General features: G+C 35.9%; 1 protein-coding gene across 6 annotated transcripts in view; it reads right to left on the reverse strand.

Annotated features, from left to right (window-relative positions):
* LOC108735828 (monocarboxylate transporter 2-like) overlaps positions 1-25,642 on the reverse strand; it is a 130,752-nt gene that overhangs the window by 69,633 nt on the left and 35,477 nt on the right. The window contains exon 1 of one of the 6 annotated variants that reach the window (XM_025981256.1): positions 23,103-23,278. The exons of 4 other annotated variants lie outside the window; for them this stretch is intronic. The gene's annotated coding sequence lies outside the window, so the exon portion shown is untranslated. Of the gene's footprint in view, positions 1-9,468; positions 9,493-23,102; positions 23,279-25,642 lie in introns of those variants that run through there. One more of the 6 variants, XM_025981257.1, reaches the window with a different exon arrangement.

Here is a 25,642-nt window from a genome sequence, read left to right on the forward strand (position 1 = left end):
TAAAGTACGAGGGAATCAGAATGAAACAGACATAGAGAGAGTGGGAGAGAAAGAGAGAATGAGGGTAAACTATCAGGTACGGCATGGAAGTCGCAGGGATCTGATTCGCGTCCTCATCTATCTCCCACGGCCTCTCTCTTAGGAGAAATTATGTAAATGAGACACGTTCTACTCGCCGTTTTTGTTTCTGCTAGCCACTTGTTTAAACCGAACGCGTGCGTCCATCCCATCTTTTGATTACCACCAGCAACCATTCTTTCTCAGCGTGCACTGAATGTGGCTGATTTAGGAATACCCCAGTTGAAATAGGTTAGAAGAACAATCCTTCGGAGGCATTTCAGATGACCTTAATGACAACATAATAGCTACATTCATCTAAAATCTGCTGTTGATTAGAACAGAAGTTTGATACCATTTTGATACTAACATTGATCTAACCTCAAACCGGTCACCCTTAAGTTAATTAGAGTTAATCAAGTAGTTATAACGAAACGGTCAATACGTGGCAGTGAAGTAGCTATATTCTTTATGAATAAGGAAGAGTAACTTACTTTAGTGAATTTATGTTGAATTTCATGATTATTTTCCCAAAAGACTGTTGGCAAGCTAAGCAAATCACCGGGGGTTATAACAACGTCAATAATAAATATACAATAAATAAAACTAAGAAATAGACGAACGGGGGAGGCCATTCTAGCTTTATGGGTAACAATAGAGAAAATGATAGAAAAGGAAGAAGTGCACGATTTGTAGACTTTTGACAATGTTAAATGGGACAAGATGATGTACTTAAAAATGTAGGGATAAGTTATACAGATAGAAGAGTGATAGTTAGTTTGTATGAAAAGCAACAGGCAGTTATAGAGCTGGAGCTGCAACGTAGAGAAGTAAATATTAGGAAGGGAGTCACACAGGGATGAACACTGTCACCGCTACATTTTAATGTATACATTGAAGATTAGTTTGCTTAGATTTGCACATGATATAGAAGGATGATGAGGATATCGATAGAGAAGGTTAGAAATGAAGAAATGATAGAAGGAATAAAAGAACAGAGGACTTTATGGAAGTCAATAAGAAATCGACGAGATAGGTTGATAGGACACCTTCCCAGGCATGAAGGTCGAGTCAGAGACATATTAGAGGCAGAAACGGGAGTTAGGAGGGATACAGGTAGCCCTAGATTACATTACTGTTCGTAAATAGTTAAGGATGTGGGATGTTCTAGTTTTAGGGAATTGCGAAGATTAGCTCAGGATAGGAAAGAGTGGAGGTGCGTGTCCAACCAGTCTTATGACTGACTACCTTATATTGATGAAAACTAACGCCTGCTTGAGGATTTGACCCTACGAATGAGGAATAAATAAGAATTCAAAATGTTTCAGATTTTCCGTGTGAACAAAACGTCGTGCTGAAACTGTTTGACGTCATAAATTCAAAATAATATTGATAATCCGTTGAGTAGTTCATATATTTATACGTGCATCTTCAATGTAGTGTTCTACAGCATTTGAGACCCTTTCGTACATCCCCATTTCTGGATTTTGTGGCCTTAGCAATTGTCTTCTTTTATGTTCTACTCTATCGTAGCATGTGTATGTCATCTCGACGATTTCTGAGTAGTTCAAATGCACCAAGGCATTTAATTGTATATTGGAAAAATGACAGTAGTCATAGGTTAGTACAGTTATTGGGTAGATAGATACAATAAAGTTGTTGCAATAGTCAAATGAGAGGGACATTGTTATTATCTTATCTTTTATTACACTTTATCCCTTTCAGTTCAATTGTATCACATTCTCAACATTTCTGGTGGTACATTATTTCATATAAGCAAGAAAAAGCGTGCAACTTTATATTTCCACAGTTTCACACTGGGTTTATTATCTTACAACTATCTTCGCAGTTACAGCTTTTCTACGTCACGCACGGTTTCCATTTTGCTCGGTTGTTATTGAACGTGAGGTATTTGCACCTTTTTGTTCGAGATGGTGCAATCTATTGCTTGTCACTGCCAAGTAAGGCCATAATTGCCAGAGAACGGGAGCGACTTGGTTGACCGCGCGAATATCGCAATAAACTAAGCCTATAGAAAGATGGTGAAATTACATCAAGAAGTAGCACCTTTTTTACGATAGTAGCGATGCCTTCTGAACCGTAAATGTAGTCATAAATTCCTCTTCAACATTTATTACGTGAAATAACGGCGCATCGCATTACCTTTATTAATGGATACCGCTGAAGACACTAATTCAACTAAGGCTGTAAAAAATACCTCGGAATATAAAACACTATTGCTGACGAAATCAGAAAAACCTCTATCGCAGGGTTTTTACTAATCAGTTACAACATTTAGCAGTAATTAATGTCCTCAAATTCACAGAGGTTGTCGATAAAGTGATAATTCAAATTTATCTAACGATTTATGGAGTTATCTGCGAACCTGGAACCCACAAACATCGATCCTTTGTGATATTTGTGGTTACAGATTGTCTCTATCCGGCCATAATTTCGTTTCAACGAAAATAATATCTGTCTTCATTTAATTAATCAGGAATGTATGCTTGTGGTTACAGGCAGTGCAATAAGTCTCAAATTAAGCGGATCGTTTGTCTTAATACTGGCTTCGATTTATGACATAAATTCGCTGCAGTAGTTTCGTTATTTATCTGCGATTTATATCCAATTTTGGAAACAATATATAGGGAGGTTTAGTCATTATTTCGAACCCCTATCGCGATAACTTACTTCCTATAACTGAGATGCAATTATTTTAACTTAATGATACAGATGACAATAAGATTCCATCTACATTTAATAACCGTTCTTTGTTTGAAAATTAAAAAAAATGACGGAATTGTAATCTTATTTTATACGTAAGTGCATGCATCTTTTATATACTAAAGGAATCACAACTAGCTTTGACATTATGACGTCAGAAGCATAAGATTATCAGAAATAGAGAAAGTGGTGCAAATGAACTACAGGAAATGGACAAGCGTATTGAAGTGTAATTGTAATGATATTATACATGAATAGAAATGCTAAGACATGTCCTGTGATATAGTCAGTCTATTATAATACCTATACAAATAATCTTAATCACAATATAGCTAGCTATATGTACCAGTGACACAAACTAATGGTTTGGTTTATTAAACTACTCAGTAGTGCATTTGTTCCTGTTGAATTTTTGTTCGCTGCGTTTTTTAATCTGTGACGGTCGGGGATAATAATTAACGCCATAACGCCTGCCTGCCATATCCTTTAATTAGTTAGGTCGCCAACGGCAAATATAGAAACAAACAAATGGGGGAACATTGACCTCAATATTGATATTGCTATTAGTCTGTCGACAGTCGTTTCCATTTTATTTTCGCACTTTCCATAAATTTTAACCAGTTCCATTAAATGGCACGACAGGGATGGTTGCGCACAATTCCGACCGTGTGAAAATTGCGCCGATCACACCTCCCGTTTTATTGCCCCTGTTAAAAGTAATTTGAAGGAGAGGAAGCCGTGAAACCCCGCGTTAGTGCGACTCTTTCATGAATACAATTATGACAGCATTCCGAAATAAAAATTAAATTGTTAAAATTATTCCGCTGCTAATGACGGGATTCACAGCAGGCGAAGAATTGTTATATGAGGTCTGTTCGAAAAGCACCGCGAATTTTATGTTTTTTTTTTTAAACTTATTTATTTATTCACGGATATCTATTTTGTCCCCTTCAAGGTAATCCCCACCAGATATTAAGAAATCGAAGAAAGTTGTAAGCAAAACCTTCACATTCGAACTAACTTGGCGCGCTTTTTTCGGTCTTGGCTCGTGCGGCAGCTTCCGTTGGGATGATTGTGCTTTGGTTTCCACGTCATAACCTTAAACCCATGATTCGTCACCAGTTATGACCCTGTGGAACAAATTTGGGTCGTCGCGGACAGAGTCCAACAGCTCCTTAGCAAAGTTAATTCGATGCTGCTTTTCGTCAAAATTCAGCAATATTAGTACGAGTTTCGTGGCGACCCGTCTCATACCCAAATCATTGGTAAAAATCGAATGACAGGACCCAATCGATATTTTTAGGTCCTCAACAACTCCTCTAACGGTGATTCGACGATTGGCCAATACTATTTTCTTGACTTCATCAATTTTTTCGTCTGTTGTTTACGTGCTCGGTATGCTCTTCATCGTTCACATATTCTCGGTCCTCTAAGAACATTTTATACCATCGATAAACGTTGCTTCGGTCCAAGGTAGCTTCACTATATGCCACAGTCAACATTTATAATGTATCCACACTATTAATTTTGTTTTTCACACAAAATTTGATACAGATTCTTGGATCTATTTTTTGGAATAGGCAAAAATCGAAGTGAGCCAAAACACGTGCCGAACTTGTCGGTATAACCTGCGGAAATTCAAAATTTGCGATACTTTTTGAAGAAACCTCGTAGACTATTTTACAGCACTTATTTTACCCTTTACCTATATATTCTCTGAAATTAGCAACCATAAAAGTAAAAGCATGCAATAACAAAAGTCAGTTCATATTAATTGACCTTTTATGATTTGTATAGCCAGTTCCACCTATAAGTATATTAAATTTAATGTAAAACTGAGTTCAGAGTAAATAAGCTGAAGTTTTTGAAACTAAGTTTGCCTAGTCGTTGCAGATAAATTTTAATTTTCTTCGTATATTTTACAAGTAAGCGAGTTCGTGAAAATCGTAAAGGAGTACAACCATGCTTTACGTTATCTTAACCCAATTTGCTACGAAATTTTTAATTTAAAATTGATTTAGACATAATATAGTATACTATGCATATATGCATGAACTTCATCGTCCTCAAAGTTTTCGATTGCCAGAGGGAGGTTTAACTAGCTTCTCTGTTGAATGTAAATGATAAAGTAGGTTAGAACAGAAGCATGACACTTTGTGAACTTTTGTATAAAATATCCCTTATCGAGACTAAATTATATGGGAACACCTGTTTTGTGGTCAAACCCTTCCTAACATTTGTAACCACAGCTAGGATCATTTAAACATTTTATGGTTTTCCGGTACCTATCGGATAGTATTCTATTCAGTGTGGCTAAATCTGTCCATTTAGACTTGCGTTGAGCCAAATTTAAAATTATGTCTAGCTGTACCTCTGTACTTTGGGTTCTATACTTCATTTACTTTCTCTAGCGATGTGCCCCTTCCAATGTCTTGGATGTGCGCTGGCAAAATCGTAGGTAGGCAGAAAAAAGCTCATTATACTCTCGACTCTTGTTCATTAAACATACTTTTTCATACAGTACCTGCCAAAAGTTTTGTTCAATCATGAATAGAAGTGCGAGTCGAAAATAAGCGTTAAAGCCTTTAATATATCTTCAAATATAAATAAACATCTCGTTGATATTTTCAGTAGAAATTGGTACCAATAACAGCACATTTGAGCAATGCAATTGTAGTGGATAAAATGGTCAACTTTTCCGTGCAGTACTGTACAGATTATACGCTCCTCACCGGTTAAGAGTTTGGCCGAGAGTTGTCTCCTTCCTTTTCTGGCCTAGTGCTGTTCTTTTCTACTTTGCGCCGGTCAAACTGAAGGTCACATCGCTAGAGAAACTAAACGAAGTATACCTATTTTAACTTGTAATCGATTACCATACATGGTCATACGGACCTTGTCAGACGTTTCTAACCGTCTATGATGGTTTATGTTCTTTAAGAAAATTAAGAAGGAAAATAAGTTGAAGTGAACTTTATATCCGGATTTTATGAACACAGTTAGGCCAGTCCCCGGATGAAGCTAAATATCCAACGTTCCGTCTATTGTGACTGGAATCCTTAAGGATTGTTTTAGAGAAATAAATTCATTTATGTGTGTCATCTCAGGTTCTACGTATAGAAGAATGATTAACATGCACTTAATTCACATGAGTTGTGTTCTAATGTAATTGAAGACTTTTGGTGGAAGAAGTAGTTGCTAAACTTCTCAGACATGTCATAGAATCCCTAACGGTGAGTTGAGCAGAACACAAATCTCTAAGAACAGGAGACGGCAAGAGAGTCATTATTGAAATGAATTTCCAAGGAAAAAGTTCGAAACACGGTTGTTGTACTCTCTTATTACAGCGTAACAGTTAAAAGTTTTCTCATTTTGGTGCGAGTTTTCTTATTTTCTAACGTGGATGGAAACGTCAATCTCACCCAGCACCTAAACGCGATTAAGAAAGGCGCTTTTTGCCTTTTAATGTCACTTTTAGTATAATGGAGTGGTAAGTTTCCAATATAAACTCAAAATTTAGGGTCTCGTTTCGTGTAAAATCCCATCACACCCTGCGCGGTTTTAAAAAGTTTCTGTTCAAAGCTCGTTCGACCCTAAGGGTTTTATAAACTCAAAAGACTAAGGCTTTAACGGTCATTATCTGAATATTCGTATAAATTCAAATGTACCTCGTGTAAATTTGCATGGAAATGCCCAAGAGGCGAGATGTTTTCGATGAGGTTCTGGTCCTCAAAATTCGAAAATAAAAGATGTGTTCTATTCCATTTTAAAGTATAAAATAGTTGAATATAAATAGTTATTAAGTACAACATGATTATACTCATTTATAAAAGACTACAAGCGATACACCCACATCGAAGAGAATATTTGGAGGTTATGACCACTAGCTTATCAAACTGCTGCCTGAAACAAACGTGTGGGACCTATCTATATCTTTCATACAATAACAATCTGCCCCATCGCTTCCAGGTACGTTCCTGAATGGAACCACGGTGGGCGACGGTGCTTATATTTAATTTAACTATTATATTGATGGATAGCATAAGCGGTTGTGAAAGTGAATATGTTAATACTTTGGTGAAGCTATGTTAAAATAAGAAAAACAATTTTTTATATAACCATCATAAGGAGATAACTAATAATGAAGCATCTAATTATTCAAACAAATATTTACTAAATGATGCTTACGTTGAACAAGGTTATCAACCGAATAAGATTTTGGCAGTACGATGAGTTCATTAATTCCATTTGACTTTCAACTAACTAGAAATGTGGACGTGAATTGTAAAATCACTGAAAGTTACCTTGAGTACACCAAGGAAAAAAAAATTTGCAAGATCTAAAGATCTTTTGCCTGTATTGGAGATCATAACACTTCAAACAATAACGATTATGACCGATTATGGTTTGATGTACCTATTTAACGCATTAACAAAATCGAATCTGAGTTACAATTTCAAAATCTACTAGCGGGACGATGATGAATCGACATTCTTATTTTACTCTCCACGCAGAAAGAGCCAGACAAAGCTAAGCTTCCTTAATGACCATTAATCATGCTTAGCGTCAAATTGACATCTACCGTTACGGAATACAAACGGTATTCCAAAAGTTATTCGCCACCTACCATACTCTGCCTTATGTCTTTGAAAAACAGAACCATAATGAACAACCACTTTGCTTTCTTATATTAAGAGAAAGCGGTTGTAGATTTGAAGATTGTTAACATTATTGGTTTAAAATCTTTCGAACCTACAAGTTTATAGTTGCGACATGATAGACCTGATCAATCGTTTCAGTACTGACTAATGATTTGACCATTTACAATCAGAATATGTACGTCGCACCCCTACATGTCTGCAATTACATTCCTTTCCATCTTAGACCGTGCCAATTGCATGCGATATCATAGAAAAGTAAGGTTAGAACTGATGCCGTTTTGATTGGGATGTAAAGGTCGTCGTGTGATGGAGTTATACTTCGTTTAGTTTCTCTAGCGATGTGACCTTCAGTTTGACCGGCGCAAAGTAGAAAAGAACAGCACTAGGCCAGAAAAAAAAGGAAACAACTCTCGGCCAAACTTTTAACCGGTGAGAAGCGTATAATCCGTACAGTACTGCATGGAAAAATTGACCATTTTATCCACTACAATTGCATTGCTCAAATGTGCTGTTATTGGTATCAATTACTACTGAAAATATCAACGAGATGTTTATTTATATTTGAAGACATATTAAAGGCTTTAACGCTTGTTTTCGACTCTCACTACTATTCATGATTGAACAAGGCAGGTGGTGTATGAAAAAGTATGTTTAATGTGCAATGAGTTGGAAGGGGCACATCGCTAGAGAAAGTAAATGAAGTNACTGAAAATATCAACGAGATGTTTATTTATATTTGAAGACATATTAAAGGCTTTAACGCTTGTTTTCGACTCTCACTACTATTCATGATTGAACAAGGCAGGTGGTGTATGAAAAAGTATGTTTAATGTGCAATGAGTTGGAAGGGGCACATCGCTAGAGAAAGTAAATGAAGTGTACTTCCTAACGTTTCGCTAGCATGAGTGGCGAGCCTCTGTAGAGGTTCTCTCATCTCCAATGCTGGATGCAGACTGATTGAAAATTGAAGGATTTAGAATAGAGGAACATTTAAGACAGTCTCCCGTATATGTATTTTTTAAAGACAAAATCAAATAGAAACGTCTGAATTCCTCATTAATAAATAAAACAGCAGAATAGAACGGGTTAAGAGTTTGGCCGAGAGTTGTCTCCTTCCTTTTCTGGCCTAGTGCTGTTCTTTTCTACTTTGCGCCGGTCAAACTGAAGGTCACATCGCTAGAGAAACTAAACGAAGTATACAACCCAATGACACCGGTAAATATTAAATGACATTATAACCGAAACTTCTTATTAATGTGCGTATCATATTCAAGGGACAATAATTGATGTCAGCAATCTAGGCCACTCTGAATGGAATGTAGTGTATCTTTAGTTATATTTACTCACCTCCACCTCCAAATCCACCCCCTTTTCCTCCGCCGCCACCGAAACCTCCTCCAAAGCCACCACCAAATCCTCCGCCGCCGCCCCCTCCTCCACCCCCGCCAAATCCACCACCATAACTACCGGGTCCTCCATAACCACCGAAATAGGGGGTTCTTCTTTGACGGACTAAATGTTTTTCCTACAATTACAATCGCATGCTTTAAAAAATAGATATTTATTCTTGCAATTAAAAAACCCAAAAGTTTTAAATTTTAATTAGAATTGTTACAGTCACATTAAAAAGTATAAATATAAATATTCAAGTTTACGTCGAAAGTAAACTCTATTTTTCGTTCGAAATCGATAAATTAATTACCCATAAGGCGAGCGAAGCAGCAGGTAAAACCTAATGCTTATTTATNGGAACATTTAAGACAGTCTCCCGTATATGTATTTTTTAAAGACAAAATCAAATAGAAACGTCTGAATTCCTCATTAATAAATAAAACAGCAGAATAGAACGTTTCACGATGTTCTGATTCATTAATGTGAAAACACTTTCATGTTCATTTCCACTGTGGTGCATACACACAGAAAATTGTTAAGCTAGCGGAAATTTTGAACGGCTTTAAACGCGATTGCTTAAAATAATAGTTGTTATTAAGGCGCCCCAAGAGGGGTACGTTCAAATAGAAATGCTTACAAAATTGGTTGTTTGTGCTCTCGGAGTTTGCCAATTAAACAGCAGTAACATAACACTTTACTTAGGTTGGCATATGCACAACACGAATACGGACGTATAGTACACACAATTCCCATTTAATGTATGTCTTTGTAGTACTACGATTTACCGACCAAATAATTAATTTTCTACCTCGATGAATTCAATTGTGATTGTTGCTTAACAATTTACGAATTCATAAATGTACACCAAGCACAGAGATGTCGGTATAATACATAGGTATTTATGTAGTTAATATGGAATAGTATATGTCTGGTAAGGAATATGACAAAACTGTGGACGATAGATAATACGTACAACTGTAAATAAGTAGATAGATACTTCTATAAATTGATAATGACATGGTATACGAGGGTGGATTGATAAGTTTCCGGCCTGACCAAGAAAAACAAGGTTTTTAAAAATTTTTTTTTTTATTTCTCAACATAATCTCCTCCAAGGCTGATACATTTCTCATAGCGGTGTTCCAGTCTATTAATGCCATCTCTATAGACTGATTCGTCAAGCTCCTCAAAATAACCATTTACAGCTTCGATTACTTCTTCATTGTCCGCAAATCTCTTACCGCCAAGCCATTTTTTGAGATTAGGGAACAGAAAATAGTCACTCGGGGCTAGGTCTGGAGAGTAAGGAGGGTGCGGCATCAATTCAAACTTTAGATCGTTGATTTTAGCCGTCGCAACGATTGACGTGTGCGCTGGTGCGTTATCGTGATGAAACAAGATTTTTTTCTTCGCCAGATGAGGTCGTTTAATTTTCACCTCGTGGCTCAAACGTTGCAATAAGTCTGCGTAGTATTGACCAGTGATTGTATTACCCTTTACAAGGTAATCAATGTATATAATACCTCTTGCATCCCAAAAAACAGTAGCCATAACCTTGTTCGCCGAAAAAATTGTTTTTGCCTTCTTTGGAGTTGGTTCCCCTGGTCCAATCCACTGTTTAGACTGTTCTTTGGTTTCAGGAGTGTAGTGGTGGACCCACGTTTCGTCAACGGTTACGAATCGACGCAAAAATTCGCTTGGATTACGCTTATACAATGACAAATTTGCGGTAGAAATGTTTTTTCGAATCAATTTTTGGTCGACTGTTAGCAAACGCGGCACCCATCTTGCACAGAGCTTTTCCATATGCAAATGTTGGTGCAAAATATGTTGCACACGTTCATATGACATCTTACAGGTCTCAGCTATCTCACGCACTTTCAATCTGCGGTCTCCCAGCACCATTTGATGAATTTTTTCGATCATATCTGGAGTTGTGACCTCAACGGGGCGTCCTGAGCGAGGCCCATCAGAGGTGCTCACACGACCCTTTTTAAACTCGGAAACCCACTGCTTAACGGTTGAATATGACGGGGAGGATGTCCCCAGTGTTGAGTCCATCTCTTTTTTAATTTCCTTCGGCGTTAACCCCTTCAAATAAAAGTATTTGATGACAGCACGATTTTCCTGCTTTTCCATTTTTACGAAAACCACAGAGGCGTCTTGTTCAGCGTGCTGTCAAACCTACACTAGCAAGGAGATCGGGCTGAAACTATAGCTACAAGCTATCCAAGGATGGTACTATAGAATGTCACCTCAAGGTAGGCCTAGTGGCGTCATCTCTTGGTTAGGCCGGAAACTTATCAATCCACCCTCGTATATCTCATTAGCTAACTGTGAGTCACAATCCTCATCACTAAATTGTCAGTTTGATGACTGATTGCACGTGGACGTCCGATCCTTCCCTTCCTAAGCCAATCTTCACGTCTCCCATTTTCAAGGAGATGCATCTGCGTCTACATACTATACTGTTAATCGTTATTAACGACAAGTACCTTACAGCGCCATTTTTCCAATGTGCAAGTCTGCTGCAGTCTCATCGCGATGAAGTTTTCCGTCACATTCGAGAAAGTTAAAAAAAAATGCGAAGATATTGAGTTTAAGTAAGTATTACGTGGAAAGGAAGTTCAATGATCAAATTAACCATTTGAAAATGTAGAATCTACCTTCATCCTTCTTTCCGGACAGGAGGTGCAAGTGCACCACGTTGCATCTTCCTGTCAGCACCTATTCATTTATCTTATTCCAGTTTCTGTATCTAATTAACCCTTCATGACTGAAAAGATGTCCCAGCAGCCTGTCTCGCCTATATGAAGGCTGACTTCTATTAACACCCTTGTTCTCATACTCTTTCTAAAAGCTTCTCGTTTCTAACCCTTTCTATCCACGATACATATTTTCATCATCCACCAATAACACCACATCTCAAACGCTTCCAACTTCTTCTGTTTCGTCGTACTCACCGTCCATGTTTCGGTCACGTGCTCAAAACATAAATACGTTTTTAATAGACATAGATACCTATTCGATATCTATTTAAAAAAAGCTATCCCTCGAACAGTAAGTTCTAAACATTTTATATTTCTTAAACCAACGTTATTTACAAATTTAGGCATATTCGCGTTTGAATCACATGTCATAAAACAGTCTCATTAATTAACCTCCCAAGTTCCCTACTCATCCCTCAGCAAATGTATGCAACTATAGTGAAAAAGCTTAATGTGATTATTATTTACTATCTGATCATAGTGTAGTTGCAGTAAACAGTAAAATTTAAAATATTTATCCGAGTTTTTATCGTTTTTCTTCTGAGCCGTCCGCTCCTTGTTGAGACATGCGTTTCAGTGTCAAGCGATTCGTTCAATCTTTATAATTTATGTTCTATATATTTTTAGAGTGCACCGAAAAAATCTGTCGTAAATAAAAACGCCATTCGGTAGCTGCGAGTTTTTACAGAGGTCGTTCTACTTTCGCAAACATTTCATATTTTTATTTATTGTAGTCAAATAAAATTTGTGTGTTGACGCACTTTTTACTCAAAGATGTTCTCAGCCCAACGGCGGAACGGATTTATTTTTAAACGTCGTCTTTGACGCCCAGTTTTTGTAGAGTGCCGCAAACTCAATTTTACAAAAGAAAAAACAAAGGAAGAATAACTTTATGTCACAAAACTTCTTCGTGGTACTGGTACTGCTAACATCAATTCTTCTAATAAAGTAATAAAGAAATAAATTTTATTTTAGTGAACGAAGTGCTAATGTTAATGTGACTGCAAAATGTCTAGATCATCTCGATCACATTCCGGCATGACCTCCTTTAAGCATTACACTTAGTTCCGCATTTAAATAATCTACTAATTGACAGTCGATCGCTCTCATTCGGTTTACCATTGACAGGGCAGCCTTCCGTCATGGTACCTAATCCGGATATCTGTAACAGAAGCTTTTAACCAGTCATTGTATGGTAATTATACGGGATCGTGAAACCTGCGTTCGCATATAAATTAGAAAATTTTTGAAATGCTTTACCGTGCATACAGCACACACATCGTTCAACCACAATAACTCATTTATTCACGTCTCTGATAATATGAAAATATCAAACTATTCAATCAAATTCAAACCCCAAGTAAAATTAATCGAAATAAAATATCAAATTCGGTTTTTAATGCGTTTCAATTAAAAGGTACTACTTCTTTAAAGAGAAGGAACATTAAAATGACTCTAATAATAGGCATAGAATAGGTTTATCAAACCGGGGATCAAAAGACACTAACGATACGACTCCTAATTCCAAATATGTCTTTACAGTTGCTTAGAAGAGTCAAAGTCAAAACTATCAAGAGAATAGCCATTTGTGACGTATTTTTTGTCGTTAAATTCTAATTTAATCTCACAATGGCTTTCGAAAATAATCAGAAAATAAAATTTTGAAATATCTTAACCTCAAAGTTCGGCTCTAAAGTTAGAATATCTTAAACGTTCAAAATGCTACGGCAATTTTAGAGCCAGATTCGAGATCGTCATCGAAATATGCATATGATTAACTGCTTCTCTGTTTCCTATTCTCACGATAAGTCAATTAATTCCTTAAAGCGTAATGCTTTCTCTATTTGTGAAACGAATTTTATGCTTTACTAATTCCACTACAGTAAAAAAAAAATTTTCTTCTATTTTATTATGTCTAGTCTCCGACTGTCAATCACTAATTCAATGAAACTTATAATTTTGCTTCATCTAAAGTATTTCATTCAGTATTTTTCTCATAAGAGCTTCCTTATTGTACCGTGTCACCCCGAAAGGTTACGGGGCAGTCCGTAAATGATTACTTCCGCCACTTAGGAGATTAGATTTTACATAAGGAAAAGAGATACTCTGAGGCCTCAAGGAACTTGCAAATAAACTTGCCAGCAGTAAACAAGTTCCAAGTTTATTACAAAATAATCTCCAAGATCCGCAGCTAATCCTCAATCTCTAAGGCTAATCAATCAATTTTGTGAGAAATACAATAATAATGACCTGACACGAACATGATTAACGCACAGGATTAATCTCTTGAACAAGCTTTCGGAAACTTATTTACTAAAGAAATAATTGCACAGAATGGAGAAGATGAGATTAACGACGAAAATGGTGCTGCGATATTTCTTAGTTTCAAGAATCTTATCTTTTATTTAATGCATAGGTATGGTGTAATCGTTAAAATATTTCGACAGATTTAAACTAGTTTAGGTTTAAATCATTCCTTGGTAAAGGTGAAGCGCAAAGTATTACAGCAAATTGGAACTCCAAATAAAAGTAATCGAAATGAAATATTAAATTCGGTTTCTGACCCGTTTCAATGAGAAGTTTTAATGTAGGTACTTCTTTAAAGATAAAGAACATTAAAATGAAAACTATTCTACCGCTAATTCCGAATATGTCTTTACAATTGCTTCAATATTTTAGGATTCCGAAATATCCTAACCCTAAAACCGTTCTAAGAACATTATTGTAGTGGAGTCAAAGACAAAGCTAGCAAGAGAATAGTCAATTGTAACGTAAGTCATTCGTTGGTGATGCGCAAAGTTCAATTCCCTTTACGAAGTCCTATAGCTTTATTATTTGTTGTAAGTACATGTTCCAAGGATTTAACTTTGACGCACCACTGAGTAGTTCAAATACACCGGATATATTTTGTTAGTAATGTCATACTTGGAGAGCCTAGCCCGACGCCAATAAATAGTGAAGCTGGGAGACAGAAAAGTAAATTTATTGTTAGGCATATTACCACAAAAGAAGGTATAAATTAAATTGCCTATATTGCCACATTACAATGCAATATACCACACACCAGTAGCACTGTTTTCTTTTATTATGGAATGCTATTTCTTTTAGTCCATTTGTCTTTAGGTTACTGTCATAAGAAAACAGTACAACAAGACTGACAAGATATAGATGTGAATGAGTCTAAAAACTATAATTACTAGATACAGAAACAAACCAATTATTTTTCTTAATGTACGGTGTGAGCTACACTAAAAGCACAATTAATCTGTCCGACAGTCCACTGCGCAGTAAGATAGTGCGCATTCCATTTGACGTACAGACAAGCAGTCACTCGGGGCACAACAAACCGTTGCGTTTTCTATCCCTTATGTGATTGCGTTTTTTAGACCCAATCGCTGAAAATTAAGTTATTGTTCCTATATTTTTTCGAGGTAACCTTAACTTAACCAAATATTTAAACCCTAATACCTTTTATTTTAAATCATCAACTCATTTCTGATGAAAATTAATATACTGGGCGACACTATGTAGGTATGTATTCATATGTTTACTATCATCCACCTGCCTTCAAACTACAGTCTACAAAATACACCACAAAAGCAAAGTGTGGCACGTGTATCTACCCACAACATATCGTTTGATAATACCTAATCAGTAGACGCATTAATTAAATCCGAGAGTGTATAACATCCGCACAATGGCAGATCGTTTTAACGTGAATGCTAAACGTACCTATTCGCAATAACGGCGCTATATATCGGTATAAATCCCTTAAAGGAGAAATTTCGATGCATGCCCGAGGTGTCCAATATAGAGAAGCTAATAAACCATTTACATCATCGCGGATGATGACGAAGGATTTGCGAACATCCTTCTAACAGGCGAACGTTCGTCTTCCGGGACCGTTTAATGGAAGCAAGAGCACGTCACAGGATAATCAATTTAATTTATAAGACGAAATTACAAGCCGAAACGATCGGCGTACATGATGGCGAACTACGTATTACTCAGCTTTGGCGATTAGGTTAAACCGATCTGAAATGAAAGAATTGTTTGGATTTAACACACTACAAAACAATTATCCAATAGTTTAACTGACGTTGGTAAAATTTATAAAAAAACAGCTTTGATAGCTAATGAAATGGTGACGTTTGTTAGACAAAATGGCGGCTAGCGTTTTAGGTTTTATATCTTTATGCTTCTCCTTACTTTGATTCTTCTCATTACGTTTACTAATTACATATATAAATTGGAAAAGACTTCAGATTAATTGTATATATGTTATATTTCCATTAACTACTTCTAAATATTCCATACTTCAGCTAATTTTTAGATTAAAGCATAAAACTTTATTATTCATGGCTGCAGCCCATTTGGGCATAGTAGGTATTAATGTGTGCTATTTATATGTTTCATTTTCATATGCATACATATACAAACTAATAAATAGGCAATATGGTCTTGTTTTGTTATGTTTTCAATCATATCAAACACCATTCTCTCGGTTGAATAGATGTAATTATTTAACAAACATTATGGAAAGCAAAATCGAGTCAAAACTGACCGTTGTGTATCACCAATTCCAATAAATAGAAAATATTGATAAGCATTTATGTTTCACAGCTATGCACTATCAATTAGAATTAGTAATCGGGTGTTAAATAAATCTATGAATTAATACTTTCGCAATATCTTATGAAGATCTAGTCAGAGACATATTAAAGGCAGAAACGGAAGTTAGGAGGAGTAGATAAGATTACAGTTCGCAAATAGTTAAGGATATGGGTTGTTCTAGTTTTAGGAAAATGCGAAGATTAGCTCAGGATAGGAAAGGGTGGAGGTGCGTGTCCAACCACTCTTAGGACTGATGACCTTATCTTCTTAGTAAAGGGTTAATAAATGGTGAATCAAAATGAATATATTATGAGATACACAAACTGTTCACGAGAAAGCACAAGAACCTACAGGCATGACGCTGGAAGCTGGCGGACATTTTAAAATGGCGTGGATGCGCGATGGCAAAAGTAGGCAGTTTTAGGTGTAACGATTGCAGCCCTATTTCTTCAGTACTCCTATCAAGAGCGTAGATTAAATATCTAAAAATAGGGATCAGTGAGCAAGTAATAGACAGACAAATAGAAGAAGTAATTGTTGATGTTGGTGACAGTGATAGACATTCCCATGATGACAGTGAATTACTTCTCTGTTTCATTTTGGTCATAGGGGTACAAATTTTGACTAAAACATGTTTAGGATTAAAAACACTAATGAAACGTTATTTATACAAGGAAGTTCCATCACCCAATTTTGATATAATTAACAGTAAACAACACAATGCCGTTAAAAGCTCTTTCAAACAAAATTGAACTAGGCATTGATTTATTAAATTATGCAATGTCGGTTTTGTATTTCACGCTAAAATTGACAATGCGGCGTTTTGATACAATACAATATTAATAATTAGTTCATTGGAACTAATTATGAATTCAAAATGTCATCGCATACATAGATTATAGCCATATTCACAGGTTTACCCATTATACTACTCTCTAATCGAGGTTTTTATATCCTGCTAAGTAAAAATTGTACAAAATTAACAAAGAAAATTGATGAGCGATTCCAATAACTATTTTTTTGTGTCTTTCAAATTAGAAACGATTGAAAAATGTTTTGATTACCCTTACAATCATAAAGATACACATTTCGTAATTGACCTCTCATGCTTGAGCAATGAAATTAATTATAACATCATAAAGACCGAGGGACATTTGACCTAATTTTATGTGACTGACCAATCAGATGATGGGAACGTATAATAATTGCATGCGGCATCGATAAGTTAGTCAACTACCAAGTGACACAGAGGGATGCACATCATTGCATAGATGTTTATGAATATATAGGTTATGTTAAAATTGTAGGTACCAGTTTTGAAATACGATATTCTAGAATGTTTTTGTTTTTGGATGGTCTTTATATTCTTACTTGACGCATCAAAAGAAACGCTGGTCAAAATCAGGATCGTCCATCTTTATCGACTTGGTACCTACAGAGGGAACATCACTGATCTGTGGAAGGGAGACAGTGTCGCGTGTAGACAATCCACAATATGTAAAAAGAAAACCAAAGAGACTTATAGTGGGTTGCCTAGATTGCTTTAGTAACAAAGAAGTCCATAGTCTGTAGATCCTACATTCTGGAATCTTTCTTGTCCCTATAAATAGGAAGTCAAAATAAGAAGAGCACAGTAGCGATTCAGAGATGCCGCTTCTGTTTTTAAATAATTTCGTTACTAAAATTACTGTAGTCATTCTCTGTAATTTAATTACAGTGTTCGGATACTGCAACATAAAATTAAAATACATATTCGTCCATTTCGTAGCCTTTGAACCCGTTAAAGTAAAATGAGCAAAAACCGGTACGAGATTATGTTGGACATTCGCAAAAATTTAATTATGCCATTCACAGGGTGTTATTGGATTATTAAAACGGTTTCTTGTACCAACTTTAATTTTGATGGAGCTCTTTTTTGTACGTCGCTCCGACATTCGAATGGGACGTGAACCGAAATGAACGGGATGTTAATTAATTGTGAAGGCGTTGCATGACAGGACCGCCGATCGTGTTACTGCTTTTAAAAGAAAAGTGGCTTCATCGGTCTTTTTTTTTGTACATCCCCATTCACTGTCCACAAATTTTTACAAGTCTTCACGGTAGTTCTACATTAAGTTTATAATACGACATTACATTTCTTTACAGGGACTAAGCCCTTTCATGAATATTATCATTTGGATGTCAGTCAGTCAACTTTTTGCAAGCAGTAATCTAATTTACTCCTCCTCTGTCCATCTTAGCTCCTGTTTCTGCTTCTAATTTGTGTCTAACCAGCCCTTCATGTCTCAGAAGGTGTCTTACCAACCTACCTCTTCGTTTTCTCATTCCTGAAACTCCACACTTCCAACATGCCCTTTTCCACAGCGCCCAACACCCACGTGTCGCATAATAGTTGTTTGTTCTCTTTTACTAGTGGTCTATTCGTTAGGATATTATCGAAACTACCACACGTAAAACGCCATATGTAACAGTTCACCAATCAAACCACCAAAACCTAAGTTATTCTCCAAAATCGAGTTGATACAATTTCAGGGTATACACAATATATCGTCATCTATTGATTTTATAATATCCCAAATTTTACTATGAACATCAGCGACTAACTGTATTCTCAAGTACTTTTACATAACCTAACTATTCAATCAAATCCTGTGTTTCCCCTTGCTTCCAACTTTGGTCCGCTTCAAATCGCTCTCAAAACTTAACCATAATTAGAAGTAAAAAATATCGCTATGAAAATCACTGTCATTTGCGATAATGTGATTAAAACTACCCCCAGATTGTGACCAACATAGTCACAAAATTTCATCAAAATTCGTCCAGTTATTCTCAGGCTTTATTGTAGCAATCTACAGTCACAATGTTCAGAAGACGAAAGTAAAAGAAATACCAGGCACATTAGTGCTTTCTATAACCCAAACGATTTCTTCATCTACAGCTATTTCAAGTTAATGATATAATATTTCTTTGAAAACACTTAAGATGTGTTGCAGGGTAGTCTTGTAGAAAGCGAACGATTAATCACACTAACTTAAACAAACGAGCTCTAATTAAGGAATTGTTTAGAGACACACGTTGCGGACCGACTTGCTTTAAATTTTTCTATTATTAGCCATTATTCATGGCACCTGTCGCTATTAATTTTATTCTGAAACAGAAAGAAATGCAATTGAGACCATTTTCAGAGCAATTATACTGTTAATTGCATCGCGTCATGTGCGAGTTCGGCTCAAAAAAGTATTACGAATTTTGAATTTCCGCGGGTTACGTATTATTTACAATTACGATTTTCGATTTTTTTTATGGCGTTATGTTGGTACTCATGTCTCTCACTTATACCGACACGTTCGTGTTTCCGCTCGTCTTCGATTTTTGCCTATTTCAAAAAATGAATCAAAGAATCTGGATCAAATTTTGTCTGAAAAACAAAATTAAGTGGGCGTACGCATTCCGAAAGATGACTGTTACATATGGTGAAGCATCGTTTATCAGTTTCTCAGAGGGCCGAGAAGATGTCAACGATGAAGAGCGTGCTGGACGCTCGAACACGTCAACAACAGACGAAAACATTGATGAAATGAAGAAAATAGTATTCGCCAATCGTCGAATTGCCGTTAGAGAAGTTGCTGAAGTCGGAAACATATCGATTGGCACCTACAATTCAATTTTACTAATGATTTAAGCATGAGACGGATCGCCGCGAAATTCGTACCCAAATTGCTCAATTTCGACCAAAAACAGCATCGCATTAACATTGCTAAGGAGCTGTTGGACTCTGTCTGCGACGACCCAAATAGCTCCGGAGGGTCATAACTGGTGACGAATCATGGGTTTATGGTTATGACGTGGAAATCAAAGCTCAATCATCCCAATGGAAGCTGCCGCACGAGCCAAGACTTAAAAAAGCGCGTCAAGTTAGGTCGAATGTGAAGGTTTTGCTTACAGTTTTCTTCGATTGCAGGGGCGTGGTGCATCATGAGTTCTTGTCACAGGGTAAAACAGTCAATAAGGAATATTACCTGCAGGTTATGAGCAATTGGCGTGAAGCAATCCGTCAGAAACGCTCGGATTTGTGGAAGAACAAAAATTGTTTGGCCAAAAACAACACATTAATAATACCCTTCCATTTATTTTATGAAAATTAATTCCATCCATTTTAGAAGCAATGTTGACTGTAACCTTCCCATTGAAGCATCAATGAAAGTAAGGAACCACACCAATTAGCTGGGTTAAACGTAGCTTACCGACTTGGTTCTATAAATTAATTAAATGGGTGTAGAGGGCTGTGGTGTGGATCTTCAATACCCATAAATCAAATCGGAAGAAGAACCCTATTTGACTGATGTATCCAGCGTCCGCTGACCAAATGGTTGGATATATTTCAAAATACCGACTATACAAAAATCCACTAATTATCTTCCTGGTCCAATTATTCATTAACGTTACATTTAAAGTCCAATACCACCCCACCCTTCCCCTGGTGAAACTCGACATTGATCGCTAGTTAATTATAAACAGAAGTATGCCTTTTTATTGATAATAGGCATGTACTACCTATTTGAAACAGAATAATTATTCAACAGCATAGAAACCAACTAAATAAAAAGTCTGTTGCAGACCAATCTATCAGTTCGAATAATTCAACATGCAAATTAACGAGTCGTTTAATTGGCAATTAATTAATCTGCATCATGATGAACAATAGGTATTATACCTTTTCGAAAAAGAAGTGAATGTTCAGCAAAATAGATATTGTACCCCATAATTGCATTGTCATTTAGTAAAAAAAATTATTGAATATTAAACAAGTTCTTTAAATAATTCTTTGAGACATATTCATTTATTAAAAAATACAGACCCTTACAAATTCTTATAGTGAAGAAACTCGTAACTAGATAAAATGATTTGAATACATGATGTATTACTGCTTTCTAAATTTACATGAGTTCTGTCATCTTCATCATGTTAAAAACTTACATGTTATATCATTATCGACTTATAACTAGCGTATCTTTGATGTAAATGGATTGTAAGAGAGACTAACCTAAAAAATTCTTTAAAAATGTAGATTGCTTTAGTTTTACGGGTATGCAAAGATAGTATAATTGTTTATGATTATATCTTTCTTGGTAGATACTGTAGCAATAATACATTTTCTACTTTATAGTATTTAGATTCTTCATATTACTAAATTACCGTCATGCCTGAATTTTTGGTGTATTTGAACTACTACCAAAAGTGACGTTAGATTATGACGTTTGCACAAGGTCATGCTTTATGTAACAATAAAAAGTAAGGTTATTTTTCGTTTTCCAGTCATTTCAAATTGATATCACCATATTCAGAAAACCAAAAGGATCGCATTATCACCATGCATACAAATAATATAATTTTTTATACAGTCGTTCTTTTCACACAAACCCTTTGTTTGTTATAATGAGGAACAACTTGTTAGATTTTTTTTGAGCCAATCAACAGCATTTCTCTAAAATGCTAAGGACATTCTCGCTTTTAGTATTAGGAGAAGAAAGAAACAAACGAAGATTAAAATCGCGAAAATCATTAATCATTTCAACATCTACACATCCACGCCAGATTTTATCCTCGCGGAAGAAGTTATATTTCCATTCCTGTTACGTCGTTTTTTCCTCTCGAGAAACAATTGTTACGAATTGGTGTTTATTAAAATTTCAGATAAGGCTTCATATTTTTGAACCACCTCCGACAGAAGACATTTCGCTTTAGATACTTCTTATCGTCGCCCGAAGGGAAATGAAATATTTTATGAGAACTTTCCTAAGTAAAAACAGAAAAATGACACTTTCCCTATGTATACGTCCAATATTATCTGCTTAAACATTAACAGATGCATTATATTTACTCTTTAGGGTTCTGTACCTTAACAGCAAAAAACGAAACAGGTTCAATTTGGTTGGCTTGTATTAGTTAGCGAAAGTTTTCTACACCGTGTACATAATTTTAGTATTTCGATCTGGCATTCATTGAACATCCCTTGAACCCAATTTAAACGTAAACATTAAAAGAATTAATTGGTTTATTTTGGTTCAATTACCTTGCAGAACATTTCTATAAACCTGAAAGGTCGAGATTACAATAACAAAACGTACTGGTGTGATTGATAAGGTTAATTGTGTGAACTACTTGTAAATTTTGTTTACATGGGCCAAACACAAATTAAAAACTTCCCTTGACAGAATTAATTAATGCTACTAATTCTGAATCATTCTTTATACGACATATAGTCTACAAAACAATTAATATTTCGTTTTTATCACCGTAATCTTTCAAATAACAAAAAAAATTAGTAAACTAATAAAATCTACAACCGTTTCTTTTTACAAAAATACTGAATAAATATTATATAGAACAGATAAAAGCAATTTCAATTAGAAAATCTTTTCAGCTTCGAATGCTATTAGATAAATATTTTTAAAGTTTTCATAAAGGAAGTCGTTTACTGAGAAACTAAAACTTCGGTAGTAGATTTAAGAAATTACTTCCCTATTGACCAATTTTTACTCCTTTTATTAAAATTAAAGAAAACTATTAATAGTATACTCTCATAGAAGTAAATTTTGTCATCAAGAAATGGAAAAGTCGTAGAGAAGAAATTTAATTTCTTAATTTCAGTACTAACTTACTGAATGTGCTTTGCCTTTGGTGTACCTTTCGTAAACTAAAGCCTTTAGGTATTTGGTTTCTCCGACAAATTGAAATAAAAAGAAGCACTCGACCTCTTCAGCAGAATATACCCAGAGATGAGCACACGGAATAAACTCGATTAAATAAATACTCAACAGGCGATTACGTGTTCTCTTTACTACCTTGAGTTCTTCAAAGTTACGTTAAATATGTGATATAAATTTACCTTTATGCACCGAGGTTAATCCATGTTGCTCGAAAGCGTGCACAATAAAACGTACGAAATAGCCACCACTGTATGTAGAATGTTCATTTAATGGCATAAAGGCATATATAAACACGTATGTGTTCATCACAATTTACAAATGTCCGCATAAACCTTACGCGAATGATACCGGCTTATTTACCTACAATCGCCACACTTCACGCAAGCGGTTTTGATAGGCGATCTCTAAATTACTGAAACGGGTCGATATCGATTTGTCGATCTAAGACGGGGCAAACGCAGACCCAAGCCGACTGTTTAATCTCATATCTCATTGGTTTGTTTGGAAACCCTTCCTAGATCGTTCGGTTCTTTTCGCAACTGGCTGAGAAGTGGTCATGACGTATGGAACCGAACGCATGAAGAAATACGAGAGACAGTGCACCAGAACATTCAATTTTACATGCTAAACAGATAAACAAAAAGGAAACGATTTGTAAATTATGAGGTCTTTTTGACTCAACTAAGACACAACTAAAGAGGGTTTTAGCCGAAATGATATTAATTATAGTCAGAAATTATATAAGGATGACTAGGGTGGGAGTGATGATGAGGAGTAGTATTTAATAGGGTGGAAATATGGGAATTGGAGGAAAGGAAGATAGAGATTACATATAAGAGATATGTCAAGTGGATATTGCAATTACAGAGAAATACTCCAGATTATGTAACAAAGATGCAGACTAAATGTGAGAAGATGTGTGAAGAAGCAATAAAAATGATAAGTAAAATGTAAGGAGATGCTGGAGAGACTGGAAGAAAGAGATGTCTGGAACAAGATATTGAGAAAGAAGGTATTGGAAATAGGAACAAAAAAAGAAGATATAAGCTTTGAAGAGTTTATGAATTAATGAGAAGCAGGTGAGAAAACTGATTAGGAATAGATGCAATGAAATAAAGGAAGAGGATTTTAAAAAAAAAAAAGAGAGGGGTCCAGATAATTGGTGAGGCTGAGAGAGATTTTGTGAAGGGGTTGGCAAGGGTATTGGGTGTCAATGTGTTTAGAAGGAGGAAGAATGATTAGGGTGTTAGTAAGATTTAGGAAAGGGAGTGAGTATAATAGGGGGTATAATATTGGAAGAAGGAAGAGAACAACCGGTGTAGGGGATGTGACAGGGAGGTAGAATACGCATTAGGAGGTTGTGAGGTTCTTAGTAGAACACGGCTAGAAGAATGCTATGAATTGGTGAGTGAAGAGGGAAGTGGGCTGAGCCGACTGAAGGAAATTTTATGGAATAAGGGGTCGCTTGTTAGAACAGTGAAGGAGATCTGTCAAAGGGCGACAGTGGGGGGGGGGGCCGAACGAGAAATAAGATATAAGTATAAGCAAAAGATATGCAAAATAACTTTATGTTTAATAATGCTTATAAATATATTTAATGACAATTGAAAATTACCATAATTAGCAAATCGAAGACTATTTTCAATACTTCTTAGAGATATAAATTCTATCAGGAATGAATGCGTCAGTCAGTCAATATTTACGTTAAGTTGTAAGCCGAAAAAAACTAACAGCTTATTGATAAAGGAAATAAATACATCCAAAAGAAATGGAAGAAGAAATCCCAAGAACAAAATCGATATTTCAAGAATAAATTTTCAAGCGGTCCAATTCCTTTATTTTCTTTAATCTTCAAGCACAAGGTGATTACAACTTTTTATATTGAAACTCAATAGAAACTAAAACATCCTGATGAGGCATTAAAATAATTCGATTTCCCTCTGAAAAATAATTCTGGCATCGCCCTCGTTTTATATGGAATTACGACTGCTATAGTTACTTTTTTTTAAATACAAGTATTTCTTGTTTGACCTATTTTCGTTCGATTCCCCGCCTGTTTCCCAGGCAGCCGTCGATTTTTCGGATCCAAATTTAGGGGTGTCCCGAAGACTTTTACAGAGATTTAGCAGGCAATAACTCAAATTTCCTTGAAAATTTTCCAACTTAATGCGTAAAGAATAGAAAGGGAAGTCAGTCGTAAAATCCTTCCGATGTACGTGATCCTCCTGCCAATGCATTTGTTTGGTCTATACTGGCGAATCCTAAAAAACCTGTTAGAGCCGATGCGTAAACGTTCCTGACTTTTACACGTCTTTGAAAGAGACGCGTCCGTCAAACGGCTGAATGGAGAGATAAACTGACTCTTTTGTTATTTTAAAAACACGTTCGTCATTAAAAAAAAGTAACCATCTTCACATTTAAAAACTGCTTGCAAACGAATAAGACGATCTCTTTCTTATGGTCAGCAGCCGATCATCATCATCATAAGGTCGTCAGTCCTAAGACTGGTTGGACACGTACCTTTTCTATCCTGAGTTAGACTTCGCATTTCCCTAAAACTAGAACAACCCACATCCTTAACTATTTGCGAACAGTAATCTAATCTGGGTCTACCTCTACCCCTCCTAACTCCTGTTTCTGCCTCTAATATGTCTCTGACTAGACCTTCATGCCTGAGAAGGTGTCCTACCAACCTATCTCGCCTATTTTTTATTGACTT

Source organism: Agrilus planipennis, unplaced genomic scaffold (genome assembly GCF_000699045.2).
Source record: "Agrilus planipennis isolate EAB-ADULT unplaced genomic scaffold, Apla_2.0 scaffold5, whole genome shotgun sequence".
Taxonomy (NCBI): Eukaryota; Metazoa; Arthropoda; class Insecta; order Coleoptera; family Buprestidae; genus Agrilus; species Agrilus planipennis.